This window comes from Echinops telfairi, unplaced genomic scaffold (genome assembly GCF_000313985.2).
Source record: "Echinops telfairi isolate 266 unplaced genomic scaffold, ASM31398v2 ScPeMD7_7457;HRSCAF=8495, whole genome shotgun sequence".
NCBI classification, from domain to species: Eukaryota; Metazoa; Chordata; class Mammalia; order Afrosoricida; family Tenrecidae; genus Echinops; species Echinops telfairi.
Window position 1 is genome coordinate 21,128,613 of NW_022111357.1, and position 15,670 is coordinate 21,144,282.

General features: G+C 45.7%; 1 pseudogene; it reads left to right on the plus strand.

Moving 5' to 3' along the window:
- Window positions 1-850: 850 nt before the first annotated feature.
- The window catches only part of LOC115872750, a 20,679-nt pseudogene continuing 5,859 nt past the window's right edge, over window positions 851-15,670 (plus strand).

Genomic DNA, 15,670 nt, shown 5'->3' on the forward strand with positions numbered 1-15,670 from the left:
CCCTCCTTCCCTTCCCCCTCTCTCCACGTGGACCGCTAAGCTGGGCTGAGGTGAGCAATGCTACCATGTAATGTGTCTAACTGCATTATTGTATCTCTCATGCTCTCGATGACTCTAATATAATACTTATATATCTCAACCGTACAATTGTGCTTACTGAACCGTGGGTAGTACTAGTAGCAGCGGGTGGGGGCTGGCCCCTCCCCTCCCCTCCAAATTTAACTTAATATTACATGAAGGGAGACATCGGACAGGGCAAGATATGACAAAATAATTTATAAATTATAAAAATGTTTTTAAAATTATAAAAATGTTTATAATAATATTTATAAATTAAGGGTTCATGAGGGAGAGTGAGGGGAAAAATGAGGACCAGATGCCAGGGACTTAAGTGGAGAGCAAATGTTTTGAGAATGATGAGGGCAATAAATGTACAAATGTGCTTTACACAATTGATGTATGTCTGGATTGTGATAGAGTTGTATGAGCCCCTAACAAAACGATTAAAAAAAAAGAAGGAAAGATCGATAGTTGAAAAATATGGTGATAGAAATGAAGCTATTGATTGCATGATAGAATTTACAAGACTAATTACTTCTTCATTGCAAACACCTTTTTTCAACAACATGTGTGGTCTCTACACCGGGGAAAGACACAGAAATAAAAATTACTATCTCTGTGGGAAGAGATGACGGAAAAGCTCCCGATCAACAACCAGATCATCAATTGTTCATGTGCAAGTTCAAAAGGGGAAGTGAAAGAAAATGTAAACAAGTGCATGAGAGTCTTGCATATGTCCCACATGCGTTTAGAGAACATCTCGAGGATAGGTTCAATGCATTGACCAATAATGGCCAAAGACCAGGTGAGTTTGAGATGGCATCAAGATCATCAAAGAAAGCAAAAAGACCAACGTGGATGCCAGAAGAGACCCGAAGCTGGCTCTTGAGGAAGTGACCGCAAAGAGGAAGAAACGATGAACCGGATGGACAATCTCAAAGGACAGCTCAGGAAGCTGAAGTCGGGGACTATAATGAAACGTGTGAAGAGTTGAAATTAAGAAGTCGAAAGAGAAGAACATGCTCAGCCTATCTCAAGCTGAAAGAAGGGAAGGGAAAATTCAAGCCTGGAGTTGCTGTAATTGAAGGGTTCTGTGGACAGAATATTGAATGATGTCGGAAGCATCATAAGAAGGTAGAAGAAATACACAATGACTATACCAAAGAGCCCTGGTGGTGTAGTGGTGACTCATTGGGCTGCAATCCACATGGTCAACAGTTCAAAACCACCAGTAGCTCCAAGAACGAAATTTCTACTCCTGTAAACAGTTACAGTCAGTCAGCATTGACTTGACTGTAGTAAGTTTGGAGTTTGGTACCAAAAATAATTGGTCAACACACAACCATTTCAGAGTCAGCATATATTCAAGAGCCAATGGTATCGAAGGAAGAAGTCCAAGCTGCACTGAAGGCATTATCACAAACACACAAAAAAAGGGTCCAGGGATTGATGGAATACCAGTTGGAATGTCTCAACAGGCTGATGAAGCACTGGAAGCACTGGTTCATCTATGCCAAGCAGTTTGCCTGGCGAACCCACTGGAAGAGATCCATATGTGTACCCATTCCAAAGAAAGGTGACCCAACAGAATGTGGACATTATCCAACGGTATCATTAACATCACATGCAAGTAAAACTTTTCTGAAGATCACTCAACAATGTATGCGGCAGTGCCTTGACAGGGAACTGCTGGACATTCAAGCTGCACTCAGAAGAGGACATGGCATCAGGGATATCAATGCTGATATCAGATGGATCTTGACTGAAAGCAGAAGCTACCAGCGACGTATTTGCTTGTGTTTTATTCACGATGCAAAGGCATTCAACTGTGTGGGCCACAATAAACTCTGGATAGCACTGAGAAGAAGGAGAATTATAAACACGTATCTGTGCTTACCTGGTACTTGTACATCAACCACAGAACCTCTACAGAGAAAAGTAAAGCAAGGAAGGAGAGGAGAGTTGATCACAAGTAAAATCCCTGCCCTTAGAAAGTGTAAATCCTGGCAAAGGAAGCTACACAGTGAAAAGTCACCATCTGTGGACTCTCTCACAGAGGATGAGTTGAGATTGGAGGCTGGAGCATGAACCCGGCACAGGCCAGGAGACGAGATTTAACAGGATAACGCATCCCATAGGACCCATCAACTAGTGGCACATAATGACGGTGAGAAAAAGAGGAGGGACACTTGCCAGCAGCCCCCAGAGTCCTGGTCCCTCTTCACGTCTGCCAATGATGGCATGGAGGTGGGAAAGCAAGACTCTTCTGGGAGTATTCTGTCCAGCAGTCCTTAACTTGCTCCTGCCTCCCGGTCCCCGTGGATCAAACCACACCAGCCACCTGACAACCAGATTGTCCACCGAAACCCAGACTCACCTGTATTAACAAAAATGCTGTTTTCAAATAAACTGCCCCCCTCACACACGCGCAGCATGTCCACTGGCAGGCAGAACAGGCGTCCTGATAGTAGAGGCTCCGTTTTTGTGTGTCCAGTAGTGGCAGCCCTGAGGACAGGCTTCCGGGTTACTGTATCGGAACAGATTGCAGAGCAGAAAGCTCCACACAGAAGAATACAGACTGTTCCTGAGGAAATGGCATTTAAAAGCAAAATATACTCCCTACCCAGAAAATCTCTCTGCAAATAGAAACCAGAAAGAAAGGTGCGTTAAACCGGACTGGGGCATGTCACAGGCAACCCACAAAAGAGGAGACTACAAAGACAGAAACAGACCTCACCTTTTGCACACCTAATTGGGTACAACCTATTACATTCATGTTTTCAAGGCAATATGGCTGCTTTTCTAATATCATAGCCATAGCAGTATGATGCCTGAAATTACGGCGTTCATGGTGGAATTCTTACCTTCCCTGCTGGAGACCGTGTTTCAATGTAGGGCCAGTGCACTTCGTGTGCATGTTGAGGTTTTTGTGGCGTTTCCAGAATAAGGTGGATTAGGAACAAAGGTCTTAGAGGAAGTCCAGCCAGATGCCCTTAGAAGTGAGGATGGTGGTCCTGTGTCTCACCTACTTTGGACATGTCCTCAGAAGGAACCAGTCCCTGAAAAAGGACATCATGTTTGGTAAAGTAGAAGGTCAGCCAAAACAAAGAGGAAGACTCTCGTGAAGATGGATTGACACATTGGCGGTGACAAGGGGCTGAAACATAGCAACAATTGTGAGGGCATGCAGGGCTGGCCAGTGCTTCGTTCTGTCACACTCAGAGCTACGTTAACATCCCCGGAGAGACCGGTCCTCGGAGAAGGACGTCATGTTTGCTAAAGTAATGGGGCAGTGAAAGAGAGGCAGGCCCTCTGTGAGATGGATCGATGGCTTCCAACATAAGATCATTGGGGAGGATGGCGCGGTACTGTGGCACACAGGGTCACGATGAGATGGCACCTGACAACAGGAAAAACAACACCAAAAGATAGGGAAGATTTATTTGACCAGGAAGGATGCCCACTATTTATAATAAATGATGTGCAAAAAAAAAAATAAAAATAAATGATGTGCATTGCCAACTGTTCCCATGTAAATGTCAACGTCCCGGGTTTGACAGAAATGGAAACTTCAGAGAAAAGAATGTCAATTCCTCCCTCTCCCAACAGATGGCAGTCATGCTGGTGAGTGGCCATTGGGGCCTTTCCATTTGGAACTACAAAAAGTTGGTCACTGTAAGTTGTTCTTGTGCCCAAGTAATTCTTCACACACCATGAACCTCATCATAACCAATAAACACAGAGCCAGTGAGGATCTGGAAAGCACTGATAAAAGGCAAGTAATGACAAAAGAAATCAGAAGTCGTCGTTTTACGGAGCGTGATGGGAGCCCTGAGAGCACAGGGAGCTACTAACCACAAAGTCAGTGGTTCGAACTCGCCAGCTGCTTTCTGGGAGAACGACGAGACTGTCTGTCTACTCCTCTCAAGATTTAAAGTTTCAGAAGCCTTAAAGGCAATTCTACCCTGTCCTGTAAAGGCACCATGAGTGAGTTTGGCTTTTAAGTTTATTGGGGTTTTTTGTTTTGTTTTGTTTGTTTTAAGAAGAAGAGTGAATTTGGTTTTGAGTTTTAAGGACAATAAGTTATTTAAATATTTACTAAGTTAACAAAAAATGAGGAGGAGGAAGAGGGGGAAAAAGAAATAAGAGAGAGGAGAGAGGAAGAGAAGGAAGTCGGAAGAGAAGGCTTGTGCTCTTTTAAGGGCAATCTACAAGGGAGTCTAGAGGAAGCAGAACAAAGGCTATCATAGCTGACGTCAGATGGATCTTGGCTCAAAGCAGAGAATAGCAGAAAGATGTCTGTGTCTCATTGACGATGCAAAGGTATTCAGCTGTGTAGATAAACTGTGGATGACCTTGAGAAGAACGGGAATTCCAGAGCACATTGTGCTCGCGTAGAACTTGTGCACGGATCAAGAAGCAGTTGTGAGAACAGAACAAGGAAATCCTGCATGGTTTAAAATCAGGCAAGGTGTGCGTCAGGGTTGTTTCAATCTAGATGCCAAGCAAATCATCAGAGAAGCTGGGTTATGTGAACAAGAGTATGGCATCAGAGTTGAGGAAAGCTTATTAACGGCTTGCAATAAGCGGATGACACAACCTTGCTTGCTAAAAGTGAGGAGGAATTAAAGCACTTGCTGGTGAAGATCAAGGATTGTGGCCTTCAGTGTGGATTACCACTCAATGTAAGGAAGACCAAAATCTTCACAACTGGACCCGTAGGTGACGTCATGATAAATGGGGAAAAGGTTGAAGTTGTCAAGGACTAAAGGTTGAAGTTGTCAAGGACTTTGTCTTACTTGGATTCATAATCAATGCTCATGGAAGCAGCGCTCAAGAGACCAAAAGACGTATTGCATCAGGTAAATCTGCTGCACAAGACCTCTTTAGAGTATTGAAGAGCAAGGATGTTAAAACCTTTGAGGACTAAGGTGTGCCTGACCCAAACCACAGGATTGTCCACTGCATCATATGCACGTGAACGTTTGTACATTGGATAAGAAGATAGAAGGAGAATCAATGCATTTGGATGGTGGTGCTCGCTGGAGAACAGTGACAGGGCCATGGAGTGCTGAAAGGACAGCCCGGTCTGTCTTGGAAGAAGTACGGCCAAAGTGCTCCTTACAGGCTAGGATGGCAAGACTTTGTCTTGCGTACTTTGGACATATTTTCAGGAGAGACCAGTCCCTGGAGAAGGACATCACATTTGGTAAAGTGGAGGGGTGGCAAAAAAAGAGGAAGGCCCTGAATGAGATGAATCGACCCAGTGGCTGTATCAATGGGCTCAGGCACAGGACCAATTGTTGAGGACGGTGCAGTGTTTCATTCTGTTGTCACTATGGGCGGAGTCAACTTGATGGCACCTGACAACCACAACGACATACAGGATCAAATTGACAACAACCCCACCGCCATTCATTGAGTTAATTCCCGCTGGTAACAACCGTACAAGGCAGAGTAGAACTGTCCCTTTGGGTGGCCAAGACTTTAAATCTTGACAGGAACAGATGGCCTCATCTTTCTCCTGAGGAGCGACTGGTAAGTCTGAACCGCCCACTTGGTGGTTAGCAGCTCAATGTCTAAGTAACGTACCACACCACCGGAGCTCCTTCAAAGGACAGCAGCAAGTCAGAAAAGATCGGCACCTCAGGGGGCTCTTTGGAGGAATAGCTTTGCCAGTTTCTACTGATGAGGGAGCATGAGAACGGTTGTGCCACTAGAGTAATGTCATGGATGTCCCTAAGCTGGGCAGGCAGGGACTATTGAATCGGTGCCTGGTTTGCTGTTGCTGTGCGTATGCCCAACAGCAAAAAGAAAGTACATATTCTCTTTACATGCCAAAGGGGGAAAAGGAAAGTGATTGAGACTGATGAAACAGATAGGGTTTGGGGAGTCTAAATAATGGAACTTGAATCTAGAAGTACATAGTGGGGAAGACCCAAAGGCTAGGCCTCATGTGAGCTCATGGAGACTCATGGTGACCTGTTGTGCGTGTTGGAGTAGAGCAGGGGTCTCGAGAGGGCTACTGGCTGAGTTTTGAGAACCGGTTTGCCAGGCTTTTCTTCCGAGGCCAAAGTCCCCACTTTGCATCAGCAGCCAAGCAGGTCAACCACTGGCCCCACCCAATAACCCACTGCCAAAAATTCCATGCTGACTCATAGTGACTGAAAAGGGTAAAGGTGAACTTCTCAGTACTGTTGCCCAGGCTGCAAGTATTTTCACAAGCCTCATCTTTCTCCTCTGAAGAGACCGGTGGGTGCGAACTGCTGACAGTGAGATTAGCAGTCCAACGTTTGCACCGCCTAACACCTCTTCACTTGCTATCTGTGACCCATTTAAAGTGAGGAGCGGGGATAGGCCCCAGAGCTCCCAGGCAATCTCAGGTGACCCCAGGTAAGCCGAGGTGCGTTTTGTGTTCCTGGGGTGCTGGACCAGTTTCAGCAGCTTCTGGATTGAAACAGACTAGGAAGAAAGTCTTGGTGATCTACCCCCTTTCCCCTTTGGGTCACCGTGGTATGGTCTGAGCCACACCTACCATGGAATGGAACAGAACCAGGCAGCATACAGAACCAAACACTAAAATGATTGCACTTTGATATATACCAAGTATCGACAGCTCAATAAAGGAGAGCTCTTTAAAAACAGGTTTCTTCCGGCTGGGCTCTGACTCTGAGAAAGGAAGGGTCCCAGTACCCTAAGCAAAGTCCTCTCCAGTCTGAAAGCTGGGAGTTCTGGACCACACTTCCCAGAAGTCTTTCTCTCCAGGTTTAGTTCGTGCAAGTTTAAAAGCCAAGCGAATGAGGTTTCCTGGCTCACGGCATTAAGCCAAAGCTCACCTTCTGATGGGCTGGAAACAGGCCTCAACTATTTCAAGCCCAAGGACAGCATCTCAGCGGCTGAAAGTCCTCTCTGGAAAGAGTGGAGAGATTACCATGGCAACCTGTCCTCAGCCCAGTCCTGGCAGCGGTCCAGGCGCATAAATAAAGCCAGTGGAATGTGACGCGGGGCTCAGGGTGAGGTGGCTGGGAACGAGCCAAGTTTCCATGAAAACCAACAATGTGAGGCTTCAGCCCCTGAAAGGTGTCTGTGGGGAAGCCTGGGCCCCACCAGGGTCAGCCCTTCCGAGAAGACACCCACAAAGGAGCCCACACTCAGCCATGGACGCTCCCCCTGAGAAAACTGCAGAGAAAGCGGAGCGGTGCAGGCTAGACGGAAGCAGAAGAAAAGAAATAGTAAAGTTTAGAGTCAATAGCAAAGAAATTATAAAGAAGAAAATAATGAGGGTGGGGTGGGGGTGTGGAATCCACGTAACCCCAAACAGATTCTTTGAAAAGATCAATAAACATGATCACCTTGTAGCCAGACGAGTGGAGAAGAAAGGGAAGAAGTATCCGAAATGGAAAAGGACCCCTCCCTACCGAAACAGGAACATTTAAAGGGTGAGGCGGATTCCTACTCAAAGGACGCTGTCGGCAAGGTAGAACTGCCCTCAGAGGATGTCCTGGGCTGCAATCTTTAGGAAACAGGTGACCAGTCTTTAGAGCCTCTATGAAACTGACTTTTCCATTAGCAGCCAAGTGCTTTAACTCCTGCTCCACCAGGGCTTCTTAGAGGGATGATAAAAGTATATCATGAAGCCACTCTGGAGAAAAAGCCACCGTGGTGATCTACTTCCTCAAACCAGGCCATCAAAGCCCTGTGGGTCACACAACAGCAGGATCCCAGGGTGCCTGGGGTGGCCACACGGCAACTAGAAACAATGACAGGCGCAGGTCTACGCCCTCACATTTAATAATGTCAAGGAAACAGACTCATTCCTTGACTGGCAGTCTCAGACCCACACAAGGAGATGCTAGTCTGCAGGCCCTCTCCAGGGAGTTTGGATCATGAACGAAGAACCTTTCAGAGCTGGAAGCATCAAGCCTAGCTGGTTGCCACCGTGAAAGGGACCAAATATTTGAGTTAGAGGTTTCCTTCAGAAAACCGAAGCAGAGGGGACACTTCCTGGCTCTGTCTGCGAGGCCACCATTCCCCTCCTAGCCAAACCAGAGACATATGACAAGAAAGGAAAATGACAGATCACCTCTCGCTCCTAAACACAAACGCCCCCCTCTGCTAGACAGATGACCAGTGCCACACCCACCGGGTCACTCCCAAGGGACCTCAGGCTCATTTCTGAACTTTTGATCCACATCATCCACTCCCCAGCCTCCACATTTTTCTCAGAGGTCACCTCCTCCACAAGACCTTCCCTCGCCTCTTGATATCAATTCACAACCTTCCACCTGACATTCTATCTATGTCATCTGTTTACCTCTTTACTATGTTGCTAACGGGTGCCAATGGTTTGTGCTCAGCTACAAACCGACAGGTTGGCAGTTACCACCCACCCAGCAGTGCGACAGAAGAAAGGACTGGCATTCAGCGTCTGTAAAAATTACCACCAAGAAACCTCTGTGGAACAGTTCTGCTTCGTAACACAGGAGGTGACCAGGAATCCGAATCTACTGAATGTCAATGGGTTTGACTCGGTTTGGTTTATTTTTCTTGTTCGCATCGGCTCCATGGAGACAAGGAGCTTTGTCTGATTCATTTATGCTTTATCTTCAGTGCCTAGAACAGTGCCGGGCACAGAGCAGGTACACAGTGAACATGAGTGAATGAATGCCTGGGCTTGTCCGAACTTCAGTTTTCTCATCAGCAAAATTGGGATCATTCTACCTTAGGGTTAACTGAGATGCTGTGGGGTACATACCCAGCCCTTAAGGGGGAAACAGGGTCATTCCCGATTTATAATCATCATGTGGAGAGACTTATCATGAGCAGGCCCTCACTACCACTCCTTAGCATTCAGGTCCACATAGAAGAAAGATTTTCCTGAGGCCTTATCTTCTCTACCTGACCCCCTGAGCCTAGGAACCCCGCCTGGCTTGGGTGCCATCGAGTCTGTTCTAACATTATAACAGCCCTACAGGACCAAGAGAACGGTCGGTGGGGCTTCCTAGGCTGGCATCTTACAGGAGGGGAGCAGCACCTCGGATCTTTTGTCCTGGGGAGCACAGCGGCCCTTCCCTTAGGCAGGGGCCGGCAGGCTTCCTTATTGGGTGTCCTCATGATGCAAAATCACCAAATTTTAGAAGACAATGGAGTCAGAGTTTCCATGCAGAGAGGCATTTGCCTGTCTCTTCATATTGATTAGATGACTACATCAATGAACAGATTCAAATGCGCAAAGGTTTGAACAAGCAGGAAAGGTTTCACCTGAACCAGGAGAGACCTTGCAACCTGACCTTGTTTCCGGTGGTATGGTAGGCATGGCTGGTGTGCGCCAGCCTTGTGTCCACCTTCCAAAAACCAAACTCATGGCGATCGAATCTATGCCTACCCAAAGTGACTCTATAGGGCCGGGTAGACTTGCCCCACGAGTTTCTGAGACTGTAATTCTTTATGGGAGTGGAAAACTCCATCTTTCTCCCTCGAAGCAGCTGGTGGTTTTAAACTGCTGACCTTTCAGATCGCAGCCCAGCACTTGTTCCAACACTATGCCAACAGGGTTCCGTGCATCCACCTTACAAGAAAGGCATTTAAGAGTGAAGCAGCGAAGGCCAAATGGTCAAGAGACCTACAGGAGGCCTCTCAGCCAGCAGTGACGGCACAGGAATTACAGCCCCCAAAGCCCAAGTTCTTCCCATCACCCTGCCACCCCCTTTGCAAACTCGTTTGGCCAGAGGCCTTGTCTGCCAGGCTCATAAGCTTGGGTGTATTCTGTGCGCAATTCTAAAAATAAAAAAAGCAACTGAGTCTAAGGTATCATGGGAACTACTGAGAAAGGAGAAATTGTCCTGCTTGAGATAAATCAGAAAAGCTACCGAGTAGAGGTGACCCCTGGAGCTGAGCCTGCTAAATGCTTGGGGGGCATGTTTCTGCCTCCTTAACTCATCTTTGCAAAGGTTGTCACTGGCTTTGGGATCCAACAAGTGACAATAAGCAGCTCTTTCTATTCATCTGAGTTTTCCATCTGGTCATCTTTTCAGCAGGCCATTCCTTTGGGATCCTTTATTTTTTTATTGATAGCTCTTTCCATCTGTTCCTTGCCAGGTTTTAGCATGTCCTGGCAGCAGCCATTTTCTAAAACAAACAAACAAACAAACAAAAAAACACCCTGGAGCATCTAGCAGTTTAAAACTTCCAGCAGTATAAAAGCAGTATAAAAAAGAAACTGATACCACAAACATTTCTCCAAAACATAGACCAAGGAAGTCTGGTCAAGCCCCCCTTTCCTGAATTTAGGAGCAATACGGCATGTTGGAGCCAGCGGGAGCCAGCTCTTTCTGCAGAGACATCAGTGCTTCCTGGAAGTCAGCAATGTGGAAGTATTTACACAATTAGCATAGCACCTGACCAGGGGGGCTCTGACTCTGAAGACTTCCCTTCGTGGGTTTCAGAGGAGAGCTGCCCTCCAGTGAACTTGGTTCGCTGTGATCTTTCGCAAGTACATTGCCAAGCATTTCCTCTAAGGCAGTGGTTCTCAACCTGTGGGTCACGACCCCTTTAGGGGTCGCCCGATTCATAACAGTAGCAAAATTACAGTGATGAAGTAGCAACGGAAATAATTTTATAGTGGGGGTGGTCACCACCACATGAGGAACTGTATGAAAGGGTCGCGGCATGAGGAAGGTTGAGAGGCACTGCTCTAAGGAGTACATACCCTGGTCCTACTTCTTCCAAGACAGATTTGTGTGTCCTTTGAGCAGTCCATGATACTTTCAATATTCTTCTCCAGCACCACAATTCAAATACATTGTTTCTTCTTTGAGATTCCTTGATTTACACCACAGAAACCCATAAATGCTACAAATTGCCACTTTCCCCCTACAGAGCTGATTGTGAAGCATTCACCAGCACATCCTGGCCTCGGTATATCTCTTGAAGTCCGTCATTGTGAAAAAGCAAAAGGAATCCTGGATCAGAAGTTGGGAAACTTGAATTTTAGACTGGTTTTGTTAGCTAATTCATTGTAGTCCCTAGACAAGTCATTTCACCTTTAGCCCTGATGGCCTCGTGATTATGAGTTGGGCTTCAATCTGCAAGGTCAGCAATTCAAAACCACCATCTGCTCCTAGGGAGAATGCTGGGGCTTTTTATTCTTGTAAACAGTTGCAGCCTCCGAAATCCACAGGGGCAGTTCTACCCTGTCCTGTAGGGTCACTATGAATCAGTATCCACTCAACGGCAGTGAGAGGTCTCAGCTACCTTATCTATTAGAAGGTAAATAAATGTTGTGATTGTGGAGTTTTTTTTATCATCACATACTCCTAAGGTGATTGAAACAATTTAGAACATGCATTTAAGGAGCTTAAACTCTAAAATAATAAAAATAAAGAAATGGGAGAGATAGTTAGATTTCAAATCAGGATCCCTAGGCCCTGAGTCCCCCACCTACAGAGAGAGAGAGAGAGAGAGAGAGCTGTTAAGGTCTTCAAGTAATTTTCACTATTTCTAGTGAGAAAATTAAAATCATGCGTTCATTTTCTGAGAAGTAAGTACAGTATAGACTAACTTAATAGGTAAGTTGTGCGTATTACTTAAAATCTTTTCAAATGTGAAACACAACGAGAAGATAAGAGGAGTCTTTGAAATGTTCTAAAACTGTGGGAATGACTGTACAATTCTTCTTGATGTGATTGAACTATTGAATTGTATGCTGGGTAAATTCTATGCAAATAAAACTGTTTATAGATAAACCAAAGAGGAATCTGTGGACTTGAAAGCTGAGCCTTCGGTACACCCAATGTACCAAGCTCCTGAAATGGGGCGGCCGCCGTTGGGCACTGATGTTACAGGCGGTGCTGACGAAGACAGGCTTCTTGCCCTGGAGGAGCTTGCAGACGAGGGGGCAGGTGGACCACCAGCCCTGCAACACAACCAACAGGCATATGCTCTGAAGAGGTAAGAATTGGGCTCTTAGAGGCATAACTACAACATTAGGAGCTTTATGGGTGGTTCTTGGGGAAAGAGACATCTAATGGGAATTAAAGTCCAGGGGGAAGAAATGGAGGGGCCCTGGAGGATTGCACTCATTACCTGAAAAGAAGGGTTAAGTTGATGTTGGAAAGGCACATTACAAGGAGTTACCCCCCAAAATGAAATTTTTTTCAAAGCTACGTATTTACCTTTTTTTTACAAAATAATCTTATCACCTTCAAAGTACTGTCCCTCACACTTAATACGTTTGTCAAATCTGGGATTCCATTCTCAGAAACATTTTTCAAATTCATGTGTTTGGATGGCTGACAACACCTCCCTCGTTTTCACCTCTTCAATGGTCATCAAATCTCTGTCCTTTCATGTCTCTCTTCCTTCTTGGAAACAAAAAGAAGTCACACAGAGTGAGGTCAAGTGGGTCTGGTGCATGGGACAAGAGGGGCATGCTGTTTTTTTTGCCAAAACTGGCTCACTGAGATGGCTGCATGAACAGATGCACTGTTGTGGTGGCAAAACCACTCCCCCGTCTCCTACAAATCAGGCCCGTTTTTGTTTTTTGTTTTTTGGTCAAACACTGTTATGCTATCTTTTCAGAATCACTAAATAGAAAGCTTGATTAATAGTCTGACCCGACGGAATGAGCTCCAAATGCACTGCGAGTTGACATTTTCATCCGTTAGGGAAGTTGACAGACATCCAGAATGAGATTTGTCATTAATCGACGTTTCACCCTTTTTGAAACAAGAAAATCATTCATACACTTGAGTTTTTCCCATAGCGCTGTCCTTATAAGCTGTGTTCAACATCACAACAGTTTCTGTGGCATTTTTCCCAATCAGGAAACAGCATTCACAGCCTCACGCTGTTCACTTAAATTGGCCATCACAAAAAAACGATGTTCAAGTAAAACCGCTTATATGAAAAAATTCACTGTGACCAGAGAGAACCTTCCCAGGCAACGCCACTGGGTGCACTAACTCAGAGTGAGTTGCTCGATGCTCTCGACTAGCAGGGAAAAAAGCCTCCCAGTGGCACTTTTTTCTGTTTTGGTGGGGTACCCCTTGTATTTTTATGCTAGTTCCTATTGAGTTGGGCCCTGACCCATGGTAACCCCAGGCACAACAGAACAAAGTGCTGTCCAATCCTGAACCATCCCCATGATCAGTTGGAGATTCATAGGGTTTTTATTGGCTGAATTTCAGTAGATGGCCAGACCTCTCTTCCTAATTCCTCCCAGTCTGGATACTTTGCTGTTCAGCATTACAGTATGACATAAGCTTCGACGGGCAGACAGGTGGTGGCTGCACTTGCGGTACACTGCAGGACATCTCACTCATGCAATGTGTACATTTTCCCACGGAACCACCACTGTGTCGGTAAAAGGCATAGTTGTGGTGGTGTGGTGGCTGTTGGGTGCTGTTGAGATGGTTTCAACTCAGATAGCCCCTTTTGACAGAGTAGAACCGCCCCAGAGTGTTTTCTTGCAGGTACTTTTTACAGAAGCAAATCATCAAGCCTCACTCCTGTGGAGACACAGGGTGGGTTTGAACCATTAACCTATCAGTTAGCAGTCAAGTACTTAACCTCTTGAGTCATCAGGGCTCCTTAGAAGGCTCCTTGTACATCAGGTAAGGGGGGTTTAGACTATGTTTAGAGTACTAGGAAGTCATGGAAATATGTGTAAAAGAGGGAGCCATCATCGGAGCTTGACAATGCGTTCGGGCTGTTGTATGGTGGGTAACTGGAAAGGAAGCAATGCTGGGCCCAGGGAGACAATATGAAGCAGTATGTCAACTCACCCTAACAATTGGCCTCCAGAGACGCTCTTCTCAGATTACAACCAGGCTGGCAACCTGGTTGAGGGCTTTAGTAAACCAGAAGCTTGCCAACGAATACCAAGTCAAAGACAGAAACAAATACATTGCTTTCCAGGTGTTGCCTAACAGGGATTGTTCAGCCTGAGAAAACTTACAAGATCCAGAAGTGCAAAGACCTGGAAGGCAGCAAATTTCCACTGAGTCATCCAGGATTTGTTTCTGACGAAGCTTAGAAGCAGCATCAGGACAGCCCCCTTCTCTGCAGAATTGATGGGGTATGAAAGCCTAGCCCCTGTCGACCAAGATTGGTCAGAAAGACAAAGGCCCATGAGAAAGGAGCCTAGAGACATAGTGCTTGCCCTGTTCTGTCCTGGATGAACCGTGTCTTCTTCCTTCTCTGTGCCTCAGTTTGATGGTCTGAAAAATGAGGGGTCTGAAAATGGTGAACTAGACCATTTCCAAGGCCCTTACCACCATAAAACCCAAAGATATCTTCGTTAATGGTTTTCTTTCTTTAGTTTGTTTTCCTTATTTTAAATGAAAAGCCTCGGTGGTGTAGTGGTTAAGCATCCGGCTACAATCTGCAAGGTCAGCAGTTTGAAACCACCAGCTGCTCCACAGGAGAAAAATGGGGCCTTCTGCTCCCATAAAGAGTTACAGTCTTGGAAACTCAGCAGTGGTGGTTGTGCCCTGTCCTGCAAGGGTCACTATGAGTCGGCACCTCGATGGCAGTGAGCTTGTTTTACATATCCAATTATGCATAGAATTATGCACTGAGCTTGTTTTACATGTCCAATTATGCATAGAATTATGCACTCAGCATCTTTCCAGCTTCCACAAATGACTATTCAAGTTGGGTGCTGAACAAATGCAGAAGGACTTGGATACTGACTGATACTGAGTGGAGTACTCTCACCCTCGTGGACATAGGAATGAAGATGTATTTATTATTAGCATTTATATTTGTTTATTGTTAATATTTTATTATATTATTATTATTACTTATTTATTATTCTATAATTTATTATTATAGAACTACTATGGAAAATGATATTTATTGATCACCATTATATTACATGTAACCCTTGTGAAAATCCCATGAGGTAGATATTATTATGATGTTTGTCTTTGGGTAAGAAGGTGGAGGCTCAGGGGGACTGACTACACTGCCTGAGGGCTCACAGTTACCAATAGAAAGTGGCTGAGATAGAGACTCAGACTCATCTCTGATGCCAATCCGATTGTCTTTCCACTTCAGTGCTGTGTTGGAGGAGCCCTTGTAATGCCCTGGTGAAGCACTAGGCTGCTAATCAAGAGGCCTATGGTTCGAACCCACCAGCCACTTCATGGGAGATCGATCCGCCATTTGCTTCTGTAAAGCTCACAGCTAAGAAATGCAAGGGAGCGGTTCTCTGTCGAATGGGGTCACTAAGTAGACATGGACTCAACAGCACCTAGTAACACAGCAACAGCCATCCACTCAAACTCAAGCAAATCACTGCCATCGAGTCAGTCTGACCCAGAGCGACCTGTAGGAGGGAGCAGAACTGCCTGGTGGGTTTCTGGAGCTGCCAATCTTCACAGGAGCAGAGAGCCTCATCCTTCTCCCAACAATCCATTAGAACACCCTTTACGTCCCTCATAACCCCCTATAAGATCAACATATAAATTATCAAATAGATTAGCTCATTCAACTAAAATGGCAAGGTCACATAAACACTGGAAAGAAAGTCATCCTTCGCCAACTTTCACCGACACGTGCTCATCTCTCTGTGGCCTCGTGTCTTCATCTATCGAGTACGGGCGAT